Genomic DNA, 18,553 nt, shown 5'->3' on the forward strand with positions numbered 1-18,553 from the left:
GCTGCCTGGCAAGCTTCTACTCGTCCTTGAATCCACTTCAGGAATGCCGTCCTCTGTGGCCTGTCTTTGATCACCTAGAGTGAGTTAATTCCAGCCTCCAATCCTCGTAGAGTCTGTGTGCGCTTATTGACCTTTTTGTCCTCTACTCTGTTGGGTCTGTGTCAGGGTCTCTGAGACTTGGTTCTCAAGGAGCTCAGGTCTACTGTGTCTTATCATGTCCTCAGTGCCGGGCACGGTGTCTGGCATCTAGAAGAGGCTCAACCAGAGGATGAGCAGTCAGTTTGCTGTTATTACCGTATGGCTTCCTCAGCTTCCTGGGCAGGTTGGGGATCAGACATAGAATGCCCATGAGCCTTTGAAACCAAGTTTTTAGTGGATATTAGACTCACTCAATTTAACCCAACTTGCTTTTTTTTTTTTTTTTTTTTTGAGAGGGAGTCTCGCGCTGTCGCCCAGCCTGGAGTGCAGTGGCCGGATCTCAGCTCACTGCAAGCTCCGCCTCCCGGGTTTGCGCCATTCTCCCACCTCAGCCTCCCGAGTAGCTGGGACTACAGGCGCCGCCACCTCGCCCGGCTAGTTTTTTCGTATTTTTTAGTAGAGACGGGGTTTCACTGTGTTAGCCAGGATGGTCTCGATCTCCTGACCTCGTGATCCGCCCGTCTCGGCCTCCCAAAGTGCTGGGATTACAGGCTTGAGCCACCGCGCCCGGCCCCCAACTTGCTTTTTATCTCATCTAATATTGCTCTAATGATTTTGACTCTCGAATACCCCGTTACTGTTCAGAAAGGAAAAGACTGTACTGTTGCATTGCTTTTTCTCTCATAATCCAAACTGGGGTTGCACTTGACTTTTGGTTTCCCTCAAATACACTTTCCCATCATATTATATATGCCTTGGTGTTATTTTTTAAGTTATTGCTATCTTTTTGTTGGTAAGTTATTTAAAGATATTGCTATCTTTTGTTGTTAAATTTAGGTAAAGTTATTCTTTCATCTGACTATATCTGGGCTATTTATTTTTCTCCATGGAGTTGCTCAGTCATGCCTGGCATATCATTTATTTTCTTGAAGGAGGATATTTATTAGTTTCATTTTGTTTTTTGAGGCGGAGTCTCCCTCTGTCACCCAGGCTGGAGCACAGTGATGCGATCTCAGCTCACTGCAACCTCCACCTCCCAGATTCAACTGATTCTTATTCTTCAGCCTCCTGAGTAGCTAGGATTACAGGCACTCACCACCATGCTCAGCTAATTTTTCTGTTTTTAGTAAAGATGGGGTTTCACCATGTTGGCCAGGCTGGTCACTAACTAGTAGTTTTAATTTTTGAGAAGCCCCCTGTTCCCTTCTAAGAAAAAAAGAGGGGAGGCAAAAAATCCAATTACTTTGAAACGAAATATATTTATTTATTTATTTTTTCTTTTTAATTATACTTTAAGTTCTAGGGTACATGTGCACAGTGTGCAGGTTTGTTACATATGTATAAATGTCACATGTTGGTGTGCTGCACTCATTAACTCGTCATTTACATTAGGTATTTCTCCTAATGCTATCCCTCCCCCCTCCCCCTACCCCACGACAGGCCCCAGTGTGTGATGTTCCCCTTCCTGTGTCCAGTGTTCTCATTGTTCAATTCCCACTTATGAGTGAGAACATGCGGTGTTTGGTTTTCTGATCTTGCGATAGTTTGCTCAGAATGATGGTTTCCAGCTGCATCCATGTCCCTACAAAGGACATGAACTCATCCTTTTTTATGGCTGCATAGTATTCCATGGTGTATTCCATGGTGTATATGTGCCACATTTTCTTAATCCAGTCTGTCACTGATGGACATTTGGGTTGGTTCCAAGTCTTTGCTATTGTGAATAGTGCTGCAATAAATACATGTGCGTGTGTCTTTATAGCAGCATGATTTATAATCCTTTGGGTATATACCCAGTAATGGGATGGCTGGGTCATATGGTACATCTAGTTCTAGATCCTTGAGGAATCGCCACAGTCTTCCACAATGGCTGAACTAGTTTGCAGTCCCATCAACAGTGTAAAAGTGTTCCTGTTTCTCCACATCCTCTCCAGCACTGAAAAGAAATTTATAATTGACACATAATATTGTACATATTTATGGGATATAGTGTGATGTTTCAGTGCATGTATACATAGTATAATGGTCAAATCGGAGTAATTACCATGCCCATCACTTTAAGCATTTGTCATTTCTTTGTGGGGACAACATTCAAAATCTTCTCTTTAAGTTAATCTTGAACTATATACTACGTTGTTATTTGCTGTAGTCACCCTACTGTGTGATGGAACCCAGAACTTATTCTTCCAGTCTAACTGTAGCTGTGTACCCGCTGACCAACCTTTCCTGTCCCCTCCTTCCCATGCTGGCATATTATTTAAATCCACAGACACATATTGAATAGCCACTTTATGCCAGAAACTCTTGGCACTGGGTACAAGACAAAGCCAGAATCTGTGCCCTGGAAGAACTCCTAGTCTCGGGGCAGATGGGTCTGTTCCTAGGGCCACTGTAAGGCTGCAGCAGGCTGGATGTGGGCTGTCTGTGGGAGTGGGATTCAGGTGGGATGCTATGGAGCCTCTGAGGCCAGGATACAAGTTACCTGAGGCAGTCAGTGAGTGCCTTGTGGAAATAGAAAAGTGACCATTTCATAAAAAAAAGATGAAGAAGTCCAAGAATTTAATTATTCATTCAATCAATTAACAAATATTTATTGAACACCTACTATGTGCAAGTACTATTCCAGGCGCTCAGAACAAAGCCCATTGCATATGGAACTTGCGTTCTGCTAGGGGAGACAAATAGGCAGGCATATGAATATTTAATATGTTCTCAGGTAATGAAAACACTATGAAGAAAAATAAAGCAGAGAAAGGAAACTTGGGACTAAGGAACTCTGCTGCTTTCTGTGGGCTGTTCAGGTGGACTTCCGGAGAATGTGGTGTGCCGGCACAGACAAGACACAGCATCAGGTGGGGCAGAGGCCCCAGGTGGGAAGCACTTTGCAAGCTGGGACCTGCAGGAAGACCAGACTGCTGGTGTTGAATGAACGAGGGAAAAAGTGGTAGGAAGTAAAACTGGAGAAGTTGCTGAGGACCCAATTCCATGGGGTGTTACAGGGTTTTTATTCTGAGCAATTTGTGGGGAGCCATTTGAAGGTTTTAAGTAGGAAGTAACATGATTTGAGGTGTGCCTTGAAAAGATCATGCTGGGTAGATACCTGATTTGGGGGAACAGGAAAGGAAAGGGGCAGGGAAGAGCAGGCATACAAGTTAAAAAGCTAATAGAGAAATCTACATGCAAGATCATGGTAGCTTGGACTAGAATTGGTAACGGTGAGAAGTGTTCAAATTTGGGATATTTTGAAGAGCTGTTGGGATTTTAGAGTGGATTGTATCTAAGATGTGAGAGAAAAAGAAGTCAAGAACAATTTCAAGATTTGGTGCCATTTTGTTGAGGTAGGGCTGGGCAGGGGAAGAATAAGGTTGTAGGAGAAAATCCAGGTTGATTTTAAATGTATTGAGTCTGGGCCGGGTGCAGTGGCTCACGCCTGTAATCTCAGCACTTTGGGAGGCCAAGTGGGGGATGGGGGGGGTGGGTCACCTGAAGTCAGGAGTTCGAGACCAGCCAGGCCAACATTGTGAAACTCCATCTCTATTAAAAATACAAAAATGCGTCAGGTGTGGTGTCGGGTGCCTGTAATCCCAGCTACTGGGGAGACTGAAGCAGGAGAGTCACCTGAACCTGGGAGGTGGAGATTGCAGTGAGCTGAGATGGCGCCATCGCACTCCTGCCTGGGCGATGAGAGTGAGACTCCATCTAAAAAAAAAAATAAATGTTTTGCGTCTGAAATGCTGAGTGGAAATATAGCTGGAGTTCAAGAGGCAGCCCATGACTAGAGATCTGAATTTGCAGAGCCTTCAGGATACAGATGGTATTTGACGTCATGAAACTGGAGGGGCACATCCTGGAGGGAGGTGGAAAGAAGGCCAGTGGTGCGCAGCCTGAGCTGTGGCGTCAGGAATCTCAGCTGCTGAGAAGTGGAAGTTATGAGGACTGAGGGTGGACTGTGGGAGTTGGTTCAGTGGGGGTCACTGGTGACCTGGAAGAAGGCAATTGTGATAGAATATTTGGAAAAGAAGCTTAACTGGGGTGAGTTGAGGAGAGAGGGCAGGGCAAGAAAGTTGAGACATCAAATACAGGCAGTGCTTTCAGGGGGTCCTACTGTAAGATTAAAGAAACAGGGAAGTTGCTGGAGAAGGATGGGAAGTCAACTGAGGATGTTTTAAGGGCACCGTCTATCAGAGCACATTTGTGTGCTGAAGAGAATAACCTGGGCAAAGAGAAAGCAGCTGACTGGGCACGGCGGCTCACGCCTGTAATCCCAGCACTTTCCAAGGCCGAGGCGGGAGGATTGCTTGAACCCAGGAGTTCAAGATCAGCTTGGAAAACAAAGTGAGATGCCATCTTTACAAAAATTTTAAAAAATTAGCTTGGCATGGTGGTGTGTACATGTGTTCTCAGCTACTCGGGAGGCCGAGGTGTGAGGATCGCTTCAGCCTGGAAGGTTGAGGCTGCAGTGAGCCAGGGATGGCCCCGCTGCTCTCCATCCTGGGTGACAGAGCAAGACTCTGTCTCTGAATGACTGAGTGAATGAGTGAATGAATGAATGAAGCTGATGAGAGTGGAGAGGACAGTGGATGATTGCAGTGACCATATTCACTGAGGTGGTGGGAAGGGTGGGGATGTAGAATAGGAGTAAAGTGGGTCTTTGATGAGCACACAGGTTTACCCACTATCAAAGACGGGGAGGCACGTGTGGAGGTGGCTGCAGGGAGGTTGGTAGACTTGGTGGTTCCCTTTGTGTACACACTCACACACACACACTCACTCCACACACCCCCACCCTCCCGCCATGCCTGCAGTGCAGGGTACAAGGAGGAAATGATGAGATGTAAAGCTGGAAAGATGGTGGAGAGGCTCTTCCATCCACCTAAGGAGTTTGGATCTCGTTCTGTGCAGAGGGGAGCCTGCTGGCTAGTGAGTGTGGGAGGAGCCGGATCTTCTGTGGGATGTGGAGGCAGCAGGAACTCCAGTGGGGCTGGGCTGGCGGGAAAACCTGGGCCCAGAGGCTGCTGCCGGGCCGGGTGAACTCTACTTCTGTATTCCGTCAATATGTTGTTAACACGTACTTTTCTGAAGTTGAATAGATTCTTATAGATGACTGAAGAAAATGAAATTAATTCAAGTAGTAATGAAGTGGAACTATGTTAGCTGCCAGGCAAGCGGCTGATTTCCTTTAATAAGTTGAATCATTAATGGGTTGGGAGACTTAGACCTTCATGTGCGGTAAGGGAGGAAACAGATATGAGTGGGAGAAAATGTGAGGTATGTTGGAAGCAAAACAATCTCATTAGTTACTCTTCATACCCTTAGACCTTCTGTAGGCACTGTTGATATCTTTTAACAGATGAAGGAGGAGAGTCCAGGGCATTTCAGTCACTGCTCGTAGCACCCAGAAAATCAATTGGTAGACCTAGGATTTAAATGGTGTTCTTGAATTTCTAGTTCTTCACTTGGTCCTTGGACTGAAGCAAAGTGAGAAATCTTGGCGATAAACCGCCTGCAGGACTGGGGACATATCACTTAGGCTTTATGTTCAGGTCCGCACTATTTCACGTGATTTGTACAGTCTAAAGTGGGAGTTACTTGGCTACCAGCACCGGGGGAAATGTAACACTGCCGTTACTCATTCGATCCCATTGTAAGGCCCTCTGTGGAAGGTAAGGTCTCGCCAGCATATACTTGGTTAATGAGTAAAACATGGAGCTTGGGCCAGCACGGTGGCTCAGGCCGGTAATCCCAGCACTTTGGGAGGCCAAGGCGGGCGGGTCACAAAGTCAGGAGGTCGAGAGCAGCCTGGCTATGGTGAAACCCTGTCTCTACTAAAACTACAGAAGTTAGGCTGGGCGCGTTGGCTCACACTTGTAATCCCAGCACTTTGGGAGGCCGAGGCGGGTGGATCATGAGGTCAGGAGATCAAGACCATCCTGGCTAACGCGGTGAAACCCCGTCTCTACTAAAAATACAAAAAATTAGCCAGGCGCGGTGGCAGGCACCTGTAGTCCCAGCTACTTGGGAGGCTGAGGCAGGAGAATGGTGTGAACGCAGGAGGTGGAGCTTACAGTGAGCCGAGATCACGCCACTGCACTCCAGCCTGGGCGACAGAGCAAGACTCCGCCAAAAAAAAAAATTATTATAATAAAAAAAAAATTAGCCAGGTGTGGTGGCAGGCGCCTGTAGTCCCAGCTACTTGGGAGGCTGAAGCAGGAGAATCGCTTGAACCCGGGAGGCAGAACTTGCAGTGAGCCGAGATCACGCCACGACACCCCAGCCTGGGCGACGGAGGGAGACTCCATCTCAAAAAAAAAACAAAACAACCCAAAAAACCAAAAAAACAAACATGGAGCTTGGCTCGGAGATGGCTGTGACTGCTTCCCTTCCTCTCCCGTGAATGCCCTGCCAAGCTAATAGCCCAGGTGAGAGGGGGGCAGCGTTGTTACAGTTACGTCTCCACATTTTATTGTATTTTATTTATTATTATTATTTTTTTTGAGATGAAGTTTCACTCTTGTCACCCAGGCTGGAGTGCAACGGTGCGATCTCGGCTCACTGCAACCTCCACCTCCCGGGTTCAAGTGATTCTCCTGCCTCAGTCTCCCAGGTAGCTGGGATTACAGGTGTGCACCACCACACGCAGCTAAGTTTTGGGGTATTTTTAGTAGAGATGGGTTTTACCCTGTTGGCCATGCTGGTCACGAACCCCTGACCTCAGGTGATCCACTTGCCTCGGCCTCCCAAAGTGATGGGATTACAGGCGTGAGCCACCACACCCGGCCAAGTGTAAACATTTTAAGATGCATCCTGAGTTCAGAAATGCTAAAATCGGGCAGGGGTAGGAATAGTAAGTGAGAGTGTGTGTCTTAGGATGAGGAATTGGGGGTAGCTCAAATTTGTTTAACATGAAATTCTGGAAAAGGTTGTCCTTTAGAAATAAACTTGTATTTTCGTTGAAGTTTAGTTCTAAGTGTTTTACTGCTAATCCTGACTCCAGAGTTTGGCTTTAGGGTTAAATGAGAGAGTGTGTGTAAGGCATTTAAAGCAGTCCCAGCGCTTAGTGAAGGCTCAATAGACACTCATTGTAAATTGTAATTACTGTTATCATGTTTTTCTTAATATACTTTCCAGGGAGCAGCAGATTTTTTGAAGTATTCTTAGTTGTTAAATGTTACCTTTTACTTGGTAACTTTTTTTATTTTCTTTTTTTTTTGCAGTAATATCTTCAAGTACTTTAGGACAGTGGCCTCCGACCTCTTTGGCCTCGGGGACCTGTTTTGTGGAGACAGTTTTCCACGGGGGTGGGGAGGAGGGCATGGTGTAGGGTGAAACTATTCCACTTTGGATCATCAGGCATTAGAGTCACATAAGGAGCTTGCAGCCTAGATCCCTCTCGTGCACAGTTCACAGCTGGGTTTGTGCTGCTATGAGAATCTAATGCCAGGCCGGGCACAGTGGCTCACGCCTGTAATCCCAACACTTTGGGAGGCCGAGGTGGGCGGATCACCTGAGGTCAGGAGTCCGAGACCAGCCCGGCCAACATGGCGAAACCTCTACTAAAAATACAAAAATTAGCCAGGCGTGGTGGCGCGAGCCTGTAGTCCCAGCTCCTCAGGAGGCTGAGGCAGGAGAATGGCTTGAACCCGGGAGGTGGAGGTTACAGTGAGCTGAGATCACACCACTGCACTCCAGCCTGGGCGACAGTGAGACACCATCTAAAGAAGAAAGACCATCTAATGCCGCTGCTGAGCTGACCGGAGGCAGAGCTCAGGCAGGAGTGTTCGCTTGCTGAGGGTCACCTCCTGCTGTGCAGCCTGGCTCCCACCAGTCCCCAGCCTGCGAGATGAGGACCTCTGCTTTAGAAGTATTTCTAATTGTAAAAATGTTACTTTTTAGTTGGTAGCATATTTTTTATTAGCAACAAGACATAGATTTTAAATTAAATTATGAATACGCAAAAAAAAAAAAAAAGAACTTACTGAATGCCTGCTTGAGTGTGGCACTGGCTCAGTGCTAATTAGAGGAAACGTCTCTCACCCACAGAGGTGGTCCTGCCTGTGGGCTGTTATAACCCATGGCAGACACCACAGAAATGACCACTAACATGAGCCGTATCATAATGTGCACATATGCCTGAGTGGCTTCTAAGCAGTGTACCTTTAATCCTCATTTCATCTTCCCAGAACCCCCTGCGTTAGGAACTCGTATCATTTCCTTTTCAGAGGGAAAAAATCGGAAGCCCGTACACTCAGCTGGCAGTGGTAGAGCGGAAGTGGAGCTCACCACCCAGCTCCAGAGTGGTGCCCTTAATTACGACGCTGGGCAGCCTCTTTCTGATACGAGGCAAACGCTGTTGGTTGCCCACCCAACAACCAGCCCCTTGCTGGAAAAGCCTCGGTTTTGTGTGGTGGTTTACGCCTCCCTGTGTGTCTTTGTGAAGGCGAATCTGGTCCACATTTCCGTGAGTTCATCCTGGATCATGTAAGGTGATCATGGTGTTCCATGTCTCCTTGCCAAGGACTCGGTTAGGCAGGGACATTGGACAAGATTCTGGCTGCGGGAATATGAGGAGTAACTCTGCAGGCTTCTCAGAAAACGTTCTTCACAGAGAGACATAGACATAAAGGAAGGACATCTCTCTTCCTCCCCTGACTTGCTCACACCTAGCAATGTGGCCGCAAGCTTATACCAGCCTGGGGATGACGCCGATGCCAAGTAAGGCACAACCAAGAAAATGACGGAGAAGCAGAGCTCTGACAGTCTATACCTGGAGGCACCCATCCCTGTGCCTTTCATTCTGTGAGCGAAAAAGACCCTTCATCGCTTAGGCCAGTTTGAATGGGCTTTTCTATTACTGGTAGCCAAAGGGGTGCTAAGTTGGAGCGTCCCTGCAGGCGCGCCTTGGCCTGTAAAGGGTGACCGGTAGGCTGAGATCTAGACGCCCTCAGCCAGGGTCCCACGCCCGTTACCTCCACCACTAGGAGCCTCGTTTGATCAGGGAATATGCAGATGTGTTTTCTCTTTGTATCACGGCATTTTAAAGAGTGGGAAACATTGTCTTAACTGATCAAAAACATGTAATAGGAACGTTATGTGTCAGTATACATCGATAATATTTTAAAGAATAAATGTATGTTTCTAAGAAAATGTCTTTCACCCCTCATTCTTTGGGCTGGATTCCCTCCAGACCTCATTCAAGTATGATTTCCTCTGAAGAGCTTTCCCTAACTTCACCGGCCATCACTTGCTCTCTCCTCAGAAGATTCTTAGTATTTCTGTTAGCAGTTACATCGCTGTGCTGTGGTGATTGGTCTTTCAAGTCTGCCTTTGCCAGTGGACTGTGAGCTCTAGAGAGAAAGTAGTTCCTGGTTGAGAATGGCTCAGAACAAGCTCAACTGTAGTAGCTCAATTAACCTAGATGTGGCAGTCGTGCTAGGTACTGTGACTCCTACAATGCTGATTCTCAGTCCTCGCTGCTTTTTAACCACGTCCTGATTCCCATCCCTGGAGGTGATGATGTATTTGGTGTGGGCTACAGCCCAGACATTGGTGCTTTAAAGGCCCCGGTGATTCCAGTGTGCAGACAAGTTGGGAAGAGAGTTGCAGGAAGGGAGTGACATAGCCAGAGGGAAAGACAACAAAGAGCATTTGAGAACTGTGATGACAGTGGATGTGAAAGGCATCAGCAACACTAGATGTCACTGGGTCCAGAGAATCCAACAAGGAGCTTGTCACAGTAGCCCTGATGAGAGATGATGAACCCAGAACAAGGGTGGACCCCGTAGACATAATAATTTGAGCAGCTGCTATGGGAGATGCCTTATGTCAGTGTCATCTTAGGTAGTGCTCCTCATCCTGCCTACACCAGAGAAGCCTTTTAAAAATACAAGTACTTGGATCCCACCCCAGAGATTCTGATTAAATTGATCTGGGGTAGCTTCTAGGCAGCAGTACTTTGAAATTTTTTTAAAGCTCCCCAGATGACTTGAATGAGTTGCCAAGGCTGGGAATTACTGCCTTGGAAGAACAGCAGTAGGACTCAACCCTAGTTCCATGTCAGTATCACAGGCTTCCTGACTTGAGATGTGGAGGAGAGGTTTGCATAGACCAGGGTGGGAAGAGGAGTGGCTGCGAGTTGGGCATAGGGTAAGGACCAAGGAGAGAAGATAGATAGCTTCTGCATGGAGTTCAGTTTGAACTGACAGTGGGATCGGACATCGTGACAACTTTTGGCTGTGTGTTTACACAGGCCTAACGAAGGTAAGCTGGAAGACTGAGAGCAGAGTTTCTCAGTGTGACTCAGAGACCACTGGGGGTGCCCCCACCACACCCCAAAGTCAGTTAGGTGACCTGCAGGAGCTTTCGCAGTTTCAGAGGAAACACCAATGCAGTCATTTTATTGTTACATGTTTTATTCATTAAAAATGTTAGTGGAATCCTGTTATTAATCATCTTTAAGATTATGTATATGCCAAAAAGAGTGTTAATCACTTTGTCTTGGCTACTATTTGGTCAGCTGAGTGCAGTTCACCTCAGCTGATATATTTTTCCATTATCTGCCATTCTTATTCACACATTTTCATTGACTTTAGGTATTCTATGCCAATTCCAAAAAATAGCTCAATGACTGAGTGTTGAAGGTCAAAAGGAGAAATAGAATGAATCAAGTAAATATTAGAATTCTTAAAAATATTAGAACTATAGTGACTAGGACCACAGTACGGATATAGAAATCTATATGTAGTGGATGAGACAAATGATTCCTTTGAGTAGAATGATTTAACACAAACAGCCAAAAAAGGAAAAAATAATTACAACTATATGAAATTAGGTTTTATTGAACAAGGATGGGCACGGTGGCTAATGCCTCTAATCCTAGCAGTTTGGGAGGCCGAGGTGAGCAGATCACTTGAGGTCAGGAGTTTGAGAGCAGCCTGATAACTGGTGAAACCCTGTCTCCACTAAATACAAAGCTTAGCCGGGTGTGGTGGCGTGTGCCTATAGTCCCAGCTACTTGGGAGGCTGAGGCAGAAGAATTACTTGAATCTAGGAAGCAGAGGTTGCAGTGAGCTGAGGTTGCGCCACTGCACTCCAGCCTGGGCGACAGAGTGAGACACCGTCTCAGAAAAAAAATATTAGCCAACAAGCAGTCCATTCAATCTCACGCCACTGTGTACTGTCCTTTTATCAGATGCTGACATGAAGTCATGAAGCTTTTCTATTATTTTTAAACACAAAGATAAACTTATTGTTTCCAAAATATATCCAAAATAGTATTTTTCAAAGTGAGATTTGAAAATGTTGAATTTGAGATTCTACAGTGATACCAGCAATGAGGTCAAAATGTCAGACACAGAGTATTCAGAGCTCTACTCCACACAGAGAAAACAAGGTCCAAGACGCACTACTGTTGGGACACGTAGTAAGATTAGCTTCGACGTTAACGATGAGTTTCATGTGCAGAGAAGGCAGAATAGGGTATTGGCAAAATGCTTCAGCAGACAGACGTGTGTAAGATCCATGGTACACGCAGGAAAAGCGGCTCCTCTCATAGGTACCTGCGGGCAGGTCTTTCACTTCACACTTGGGCAGAACCAGCGAGGTGCAGATTGTCCATCACCTCTTAGCACATGCGCAGTACTTATGTGAGCCGGGACTTAGCACATGCGCAGTACTTATGTGAGCTGGGACTTAGCACATGCGCAGTACTTATGTGAGCCGGGACTTAGCACATGCGCAGTACTTATGTGAGCCGGGACTTAGCACATGCGCAGTACTTATGTGAGCCGGGACTTAGCACATGCGCAGTACTTATGTGAGCCGGGACTTAGCACATGCGCAGTACTTCTGTGAGACGGAATTACCTGTGAGTTTTTGTTCAGTGAAAATCCACATCGTAAGAGAAGGCTGCTTTGTTTGATTTGGTTAATGATTATATTGTGAGTCATGAAGGAGAATGAAAAAGGTAAGTTGGGATCCGTGGCAACGAGTAAGAAAGGACAGAAAGGACATTGTTACATGACTCAAAGAAGTTGCGTTAGAATGTGGTGGATGGCAGTATTTTATTTTCAGAATGTGGTGGTCTGTACTGTGCCTCCCGACACTGTAGTTGAAAGGAATTGTGAAAATGTGACAATGTCTTATAAAAATGAAGAAAATGGGCAGCAAGTCATGTACTGGAGGCAAAGGTGCCTCACGAAAGATTTTGGAATGTGGTGAATTAAAAACATGACACTGAACAGTGTCTGTAAAGCCCATTTCTATTATTTAGGTGGCTTTCTCAAATAATGCGCTATTTTAAGGATGAACATTAAGATTTTTAATGCTAAGCACAAGAAATCCTGTTACAGATATGTGAGGGCAGAGACCATCTTCTGGTTTCCAGCTGTATCCCTAGTGCCAAGCAGTGTCACCAGTAGCTACTAAATATTTGCTGAACGAATGGATTTTTATTCATTAGTCAAAGAACTGATGACATGCTATAGGTTATTTTTTTTTTTTTTTTTTTTTTTTTTTTTGAGACGGAGTCTCGCTCTGTCGCCCAGGCTGGAGTGCAGTGGCCGGATCTCAGCTCACTGCAAGCTCCGCCCCCCGGGTTCACGCCATTCTCCTGCCTCCGCCTCCCGAGTAGCTGGGATTACAGGCGCCCGCCACCTCGCCCGGCTAGTTTTTTTGTATTTTTAGTAGAGACGGGGTTTCACCGTGTTCGCCAGGATGGTTTCGATCTCCTGACCTCGTGATCCGCCCGCCTCGGCCTCCCAAAGTGCTGGGATTACAGGCTTGAGCCACCGCGCCCGGCCAGGTTATGTTTTAAAACGACATCCAAATGCTAAAACATGCTTGCCAACTGCAACCCAAAAGTAGGTTACACATCTATTTGTTGATTTCACTTCCCCGATGAACATTTAACCCAGCCTTCTAGCTCTTGAATTTATTGTGCCCATCAATTTATGTTTACCGTAATAAACGTGAAATCAACTCATAATTTGTAGGACTCTGTTGGATTGGAACATCCAAATGTATCCGACAGAGCCACCAAACGAGCTCTACATATGAGTTAGGATTTTCTAACTTAGAAGAAGTAAAAAGTAAGAAAATGAACTACCTGGAGGACAGCTCAAACAGTTTGTCATTATCCAGGTAACACAATGCTCATTAAGCTTGATAAATGATGGCCTAGCAATAGAGAAAATATATAAATTATCCTTATGGAAACTACATTATACAAAGTCACAGGTATTCTCAGATTCTGGGGTGAGACTGAAAGAATATATATAACAAAGGACAGGCATGCTCCTATTATCAGATGTCACCATTGAGGAAACATTAGAATAAGAACCCCAGCAATAGAACTTATATGTAGGTTTCTTGCCTGGGGTTGCTCACACCCTAAGTTTTATCTACTGAGGCCACGAAGCAGCTCCTCCAGGCACCAGCTCTAGGGTGGAGGCACAGCGGCAGGGAGCTTAATGGCCCTGACCATGCATGGCCGGGAATGTGCCACGTCTGCGCATTTGACTCAGGCCACGTGTTCACAGACCAGCGTGCACACGTCCACACCACACCTGATAAGTGTCTGCGCTTATCAAAGGTATAGTGTTAGCGCAGGTTTCTTTCTTCAGTGTGGCGGGTAAGGGCTCATGTATAAAACTAGGTAGTCTCAATAAAAATAATTGGGCCAAAGAGTTATTTACTACCCTTGAGATCAAGGGGAGGCCAGGGTAAAAGAGGCAGCAGAAGGCCGGGCACTGACTCATGCCTGTAATCCCAGCACTTTGGGAGGCTGAGGCGGGCAGATCACCTGAGGTCGGTAGTTCAAGACCAGCCTGACCAACATAGAGAAACCCTGTCACTGCTAAAAATACAAAATTAGCTGGGTGTGGTGGTGCACGCCTGTAATCCTAGCTATTCTAAAGGCTGAGGCAGGAGAAGCACTTGAACCCGGGAGGCAGAGGTTGCAGTAAGCTGAAATCACGCCACTGCACTCCAGCCTGGGCAACAAGAGTGAAACTCTGTCTCAAAAAAAAAAAAAAAAAAAAAAATGCAAGAAGATGATGGGGGATGGCATCTACGTAAATGTCGTATTGCAAAGAATTCGTAAAAAGCAATTTGGTTGAAGTGATTCATAGGATAGATTCATAGTGCTTCAACATTAATTGGCCTATAAGAAATAAAAGGTAGCTTGTCATTCATTATTTAAGCTGGTAGATACATCTCTAGCATCTGAAATAAACATGGAGAGGCCAAGGGTTCACTCGTGGCCCAGCAGACAGTACTAGAGGAGGGTCTGATAGGCCCGAATTTGAATCCCAGCTTGGCCACTTACCAGGTTCTTGTCTTTGGGGACGTGACCTGAGCTGTCTTAGCCTCAGTTTCTCATCTGTAAAATGGGGCTGTTGAACTTCAAGTTCGTTCCTGCTCTGGACATATCGTAAGTGAAGTACTTCAAAGTTTTTCTCACTGCTTCCCAAAGCTGCTCTGGGCTCTCTGAAAAGTACCTTTGCTCAGGACATTCTTTTACGTGAAACTGTCCTCACCTTCTGCCTCTGTGAAGATTCAGCAGCCTGAAGACGGCTCCCCTAATTTCCTCAACCATCTTTTCTAGACAGCTCACCTAATTTCCTCAACCATCTTTTCTCCGTCCCTCTCATCGCAGAGTTCCTGTTACGTTCTCTTACAGCAGTTCTTAAGGTTGTCATTTCTTCAACCATGTTGTAACTGCTGTGCATTCACCTCCTGTGTGTTCATCTTAAACTGCAGAGCCATACTGACAACAGCTTTGGAAATTTCCAATTTGCTTTGGTAGGGTTAATCTCCAGCGACTTAATATTCCTTTCCCATCTGGAAACTAGATGGAATAACAGCAAGATGGCTGCTCTGGTCAGAGCGCATCTTCCTTGTCCTCTGGGAGGAGAGATTGAGGTATGTTAAAATGTGTTTCTTCTCAGTGCGTCTCACCTTGTAAATATTATTTGACTTCTTAGGATGTTAAGACAAGTCATTAAAATTTATATTTCTACTATCTATCTTATAAAATTACAGATTGTCTTAAAGCAGAGCGAGTTATCAGTATTTCAAGCCAAACCCTAATATATGATGCAGAACAAGGACCCAAGGTGAGACTGAAAGGTGAACTTGCAAATACAGGCTTATAATTTCATGGAATATGATTATTTAGCTATTTTAAAGCAGTGGCTTATCTACTACAGGTTACTTATTGTATGGCAAAAATGAAAATGCAGATCTCTGTGGATCCAAAAACATTTTTGGAAGCTATGTTAAGACATAATTTACATTGGTTTTCATGTAAGTGCTGGGCTTTGAAGCATTTTTTATTTTTTTAAGACACAGGATCTCACTGTGTTGCCCAGACTGGAGTACACTGGCGTGATTATAGCTCACTGCAACCTCCAACTCCTGGGATAAAGCACGTCTCCCAGCTCAGCCTGTAGCTCAGCCACCACGTCTGGCCTGAAGCATTTCTAGGGCTAGTTTGAAAAAAAAAAAAAGCATTTAGACCCCTGGTTGATTTTTACATCGTTTTGCCTTCTGATTTTCCCATTGCTCAATGCTGATTCTTGGCCTAGGGTATATAGTGGACATGGTGCTAAGAATGGAGGTGCTGTGTTTGTCTGTGTCTGAAACATCTGGCCCTGTACAGATGGGGGAAGTAGGGAGTAAACCCTTTCCAGATGTAAACCTCTGTATTTTAGCAAAATAACGTTATGTATTCTATATTAGTTTCTTTCCTGTGTCTGCTGTAACAAATTACCACAAACTTGGTGGCTTAAAACAATGGAAATGGATTCTGTGACAGTTCTGGAGACCAAAAGGCTGAAATCAGTGCGACTAGGCTAAACTAGTCAAGGTGGCAGCAGGACCACACTCCCTCCTGAGATTCTAGGGGAGAATCTTGTTCCTTGCCTCTTCCAGCTTCTGGTGGCCACTGGTGTTCCTTGGCTTGTGGCCACATCACTCCAGTCTTCATAGCCAACGTCGCCAACATCTTTGCTATAGACTGAATGTTGATATCCCTCCCAGAGTAGATGTGTTTAAATCCTAACTCACTGTGATGGGATTAGGAGGTGGGCCTTTGGGAGGTGATTAGGTCATGACGATGGAGGGTAGAACCCTCATTAATGGTATAAGTGCTTTATAAAAGACACTGAGGCTGGGCTTGGTGGCTCACGACAGTAACCTCAGCACTGTGAGAGGCCGAGGCAGGCGGATCACCTGAGATCAGGAGTTGGAGATCAGCCTGGCCAACATGGTGAAACCCTGTCTCTACTAAAAATACTAAAATTAGCTGGGAGTGGTGGCAGGCACCTGTAGTCCCAGCTACTCGGGAGACTGACGCAGGAGAATGGCGTGAACCCGGGAGGCAGAGCTTGCAGTGAGCCAAGACTGCAGCACTGCAGTCTAGCCTGGGTGACAGAGTGAGACTCCATTTCAAAAGAAAAAAAAAAGACATGAAGGTGGAGGTTGCAGTGAACTGACTGTGCCCCTGCACTTCAGCCTGGGCGACAGAGCAAGACTCTGTCTCAAAGAAAAAAAGATAGGAGAGCTTGTTTTCCCTCTCTGTTCTTTACCATGTGAGGATGCAATGAGAAGGCAGTCATCTGTAAAGCAGAAAGAGGGTCTTCAACAGGAACCTGACTGTGCTAGCATCCTGACCTCAGATATCCAGCCTCCAGAGTGTGAGAAATACATTTCTGTTTGTAAGCACCCAGTCTGTGGTACTTTGTTCTAGCAGCCTGAACTAAGGCCATCTTCGAATCTCCGTTGGTGCTGTCTTCACATCCCCCTGTCCTCTGTCTGCCAAATCTCCCTTTGCCTGCCTCTTACAAGGACATGTGTGATTGCAATTAGGGCCCATGCAGATAATCCAGGATAATCTGCCTAACTCAAGATCCTTATTAACTTCATTCCAACTGCAAAGACCCTCGCTCTCTCTTCTTTTCTCCCCATACACGGTAACATTCACAGTTCCAGGAATTAGGGTGTGAATATCTTTTGGGGGCCATTTTTCAGCCTCTCACAGACTCCATTTGTTCCGTATGAATCAACGCTCACTGCCTCTTAGGTCTTCTCTCAGCCTATTCCATCCTGGTGTGATTGGATATAGAGTTAGGACACGGGCTTTGGGGTCAGCTAAGCTGTGTTGGAATCTCTTCTTTGCTGCTTACTGATTCTAGGTCTGGGGCATGTTGCTTAAGTTCTTTATGCTTTTGTCTGCTCATCTGTAAATGACAGGCACTATTATACTCACGTTTTCTGTAAATTAATTAATAAATAAATTCAGCAGACATTTATTTAGGGCCTCCTATGTACTTGACACTAAATTCTTTGGCTACAGTGATGAACAAATAGAGACATTCCCTGTCTTCAAGGGGCTTATAGTCTGGTTGAGGAGATAGTTATTAAACAAATATTCTCAAAAATGGAGTACAACAAACTGGTCAGTCCTATGTGGGAGAAATGCAGGGTTAGAGGAAAAGCTCCTGGCAGGACCTTGGGGCAGGTGCCTCTGAGGCAGTGATGTGGAAGCTGAAACCTGAAGGGCAGTGGAACGTGAGCCAGGCCAGCAGTAGGAAGAAGGGCGTATTATACGGGGATTAGAAGCAACTTGGAACTCGGGAGGACCTGAAAGAAGTGTTCGTGGAATTTAGTCAACTAAGGGAAGATTGGCGTGAAATGAGATTGGCGACATCATGAGGGCGTCAGACCAAGCAGGGCCTCATATAAATCTGAGCTTCATTCTGAGTGTACTGGGAAGCCCAGAGGGTTTAAGCAGTGGCAAGGGTGGGGACGGGGTGGGGAGGTCGTGATCTGGCTTATGTTTTGACATGATTACTCTGGCTTCTGGTTCGGGAATGAAGCGACAGGACAGGAGTAGTGGCAGTGGAATGGTGAGATGAGATGAGGTGTGGCCGCAATCCGGTCGGGAGATGAAGGTGGCTTGGACCAGGGTGGAGAGGGTGCTGGTGGGGAAAACTGGAGAGTCCAAGATACGCTCTGGAGAAGGCAGGACTTGGGAGTTTTATGTGGGAGATGATGAGGAAGAGGGAGATGATGAGGAAGAGGGAGATGATGAGGAAGAGGGAGATGATGAGGAAGAGGGAGATGATGAGGAAGAGGAGATGATGAGGAAGAGGAGATGATGAGGAAGAGGGAGATGATGAGGAAGAGGAGATGTCAAGGGTGACTCCCAGGGTTCTGGCAGAAGCAGCTGGATGGACGACTGCTCCATTGACTACTGTGGGGAGGACAGGAAGAGGAGCAGATTAGAAAAGATTCTGAGTTATCTGTGCATGTCAGGTTTAAGAAGCCACTTAGCACAGTGCAGAGCACACCATAAATAGATTTTAGTCACTTCTAATTCTGTCCATTTCAAAGTCATAATTGACCGTTGAGTCAG

At 45.9% G+C, this 18,553-nt stretch overlaps 1 protein-coding gene across 14 annotated transcripts in view; it reads left to right on the forward strand.

The window, feature by feature from the left end:
• AOPEP (aminopeptidase O (putative)) overlaps window positions 1-18,553 on the forward strand; it is a 357,345-nt gene that overhangs the window by 108,897 nt on the left and 229,895 nt on the right. The gene's annotated exons all lie outside the window — the stretch shown is intronic.

The sequence above is a fragment of the Chlorocebus sabaeus genome, chromosome 12 (genome assembly GCF_047675955.1).
Source record: "Chlorocebus sabaeus isolate Y175 chromosome 12, mChlSab1.0.hap1, whole genome shotgun sequence".
NCBI lineage: Eukaryota > Metazoa > Chordata > Mammalia > Primates > Cercopithecidae > Chlorocebus > Chlorocebus sabaeus.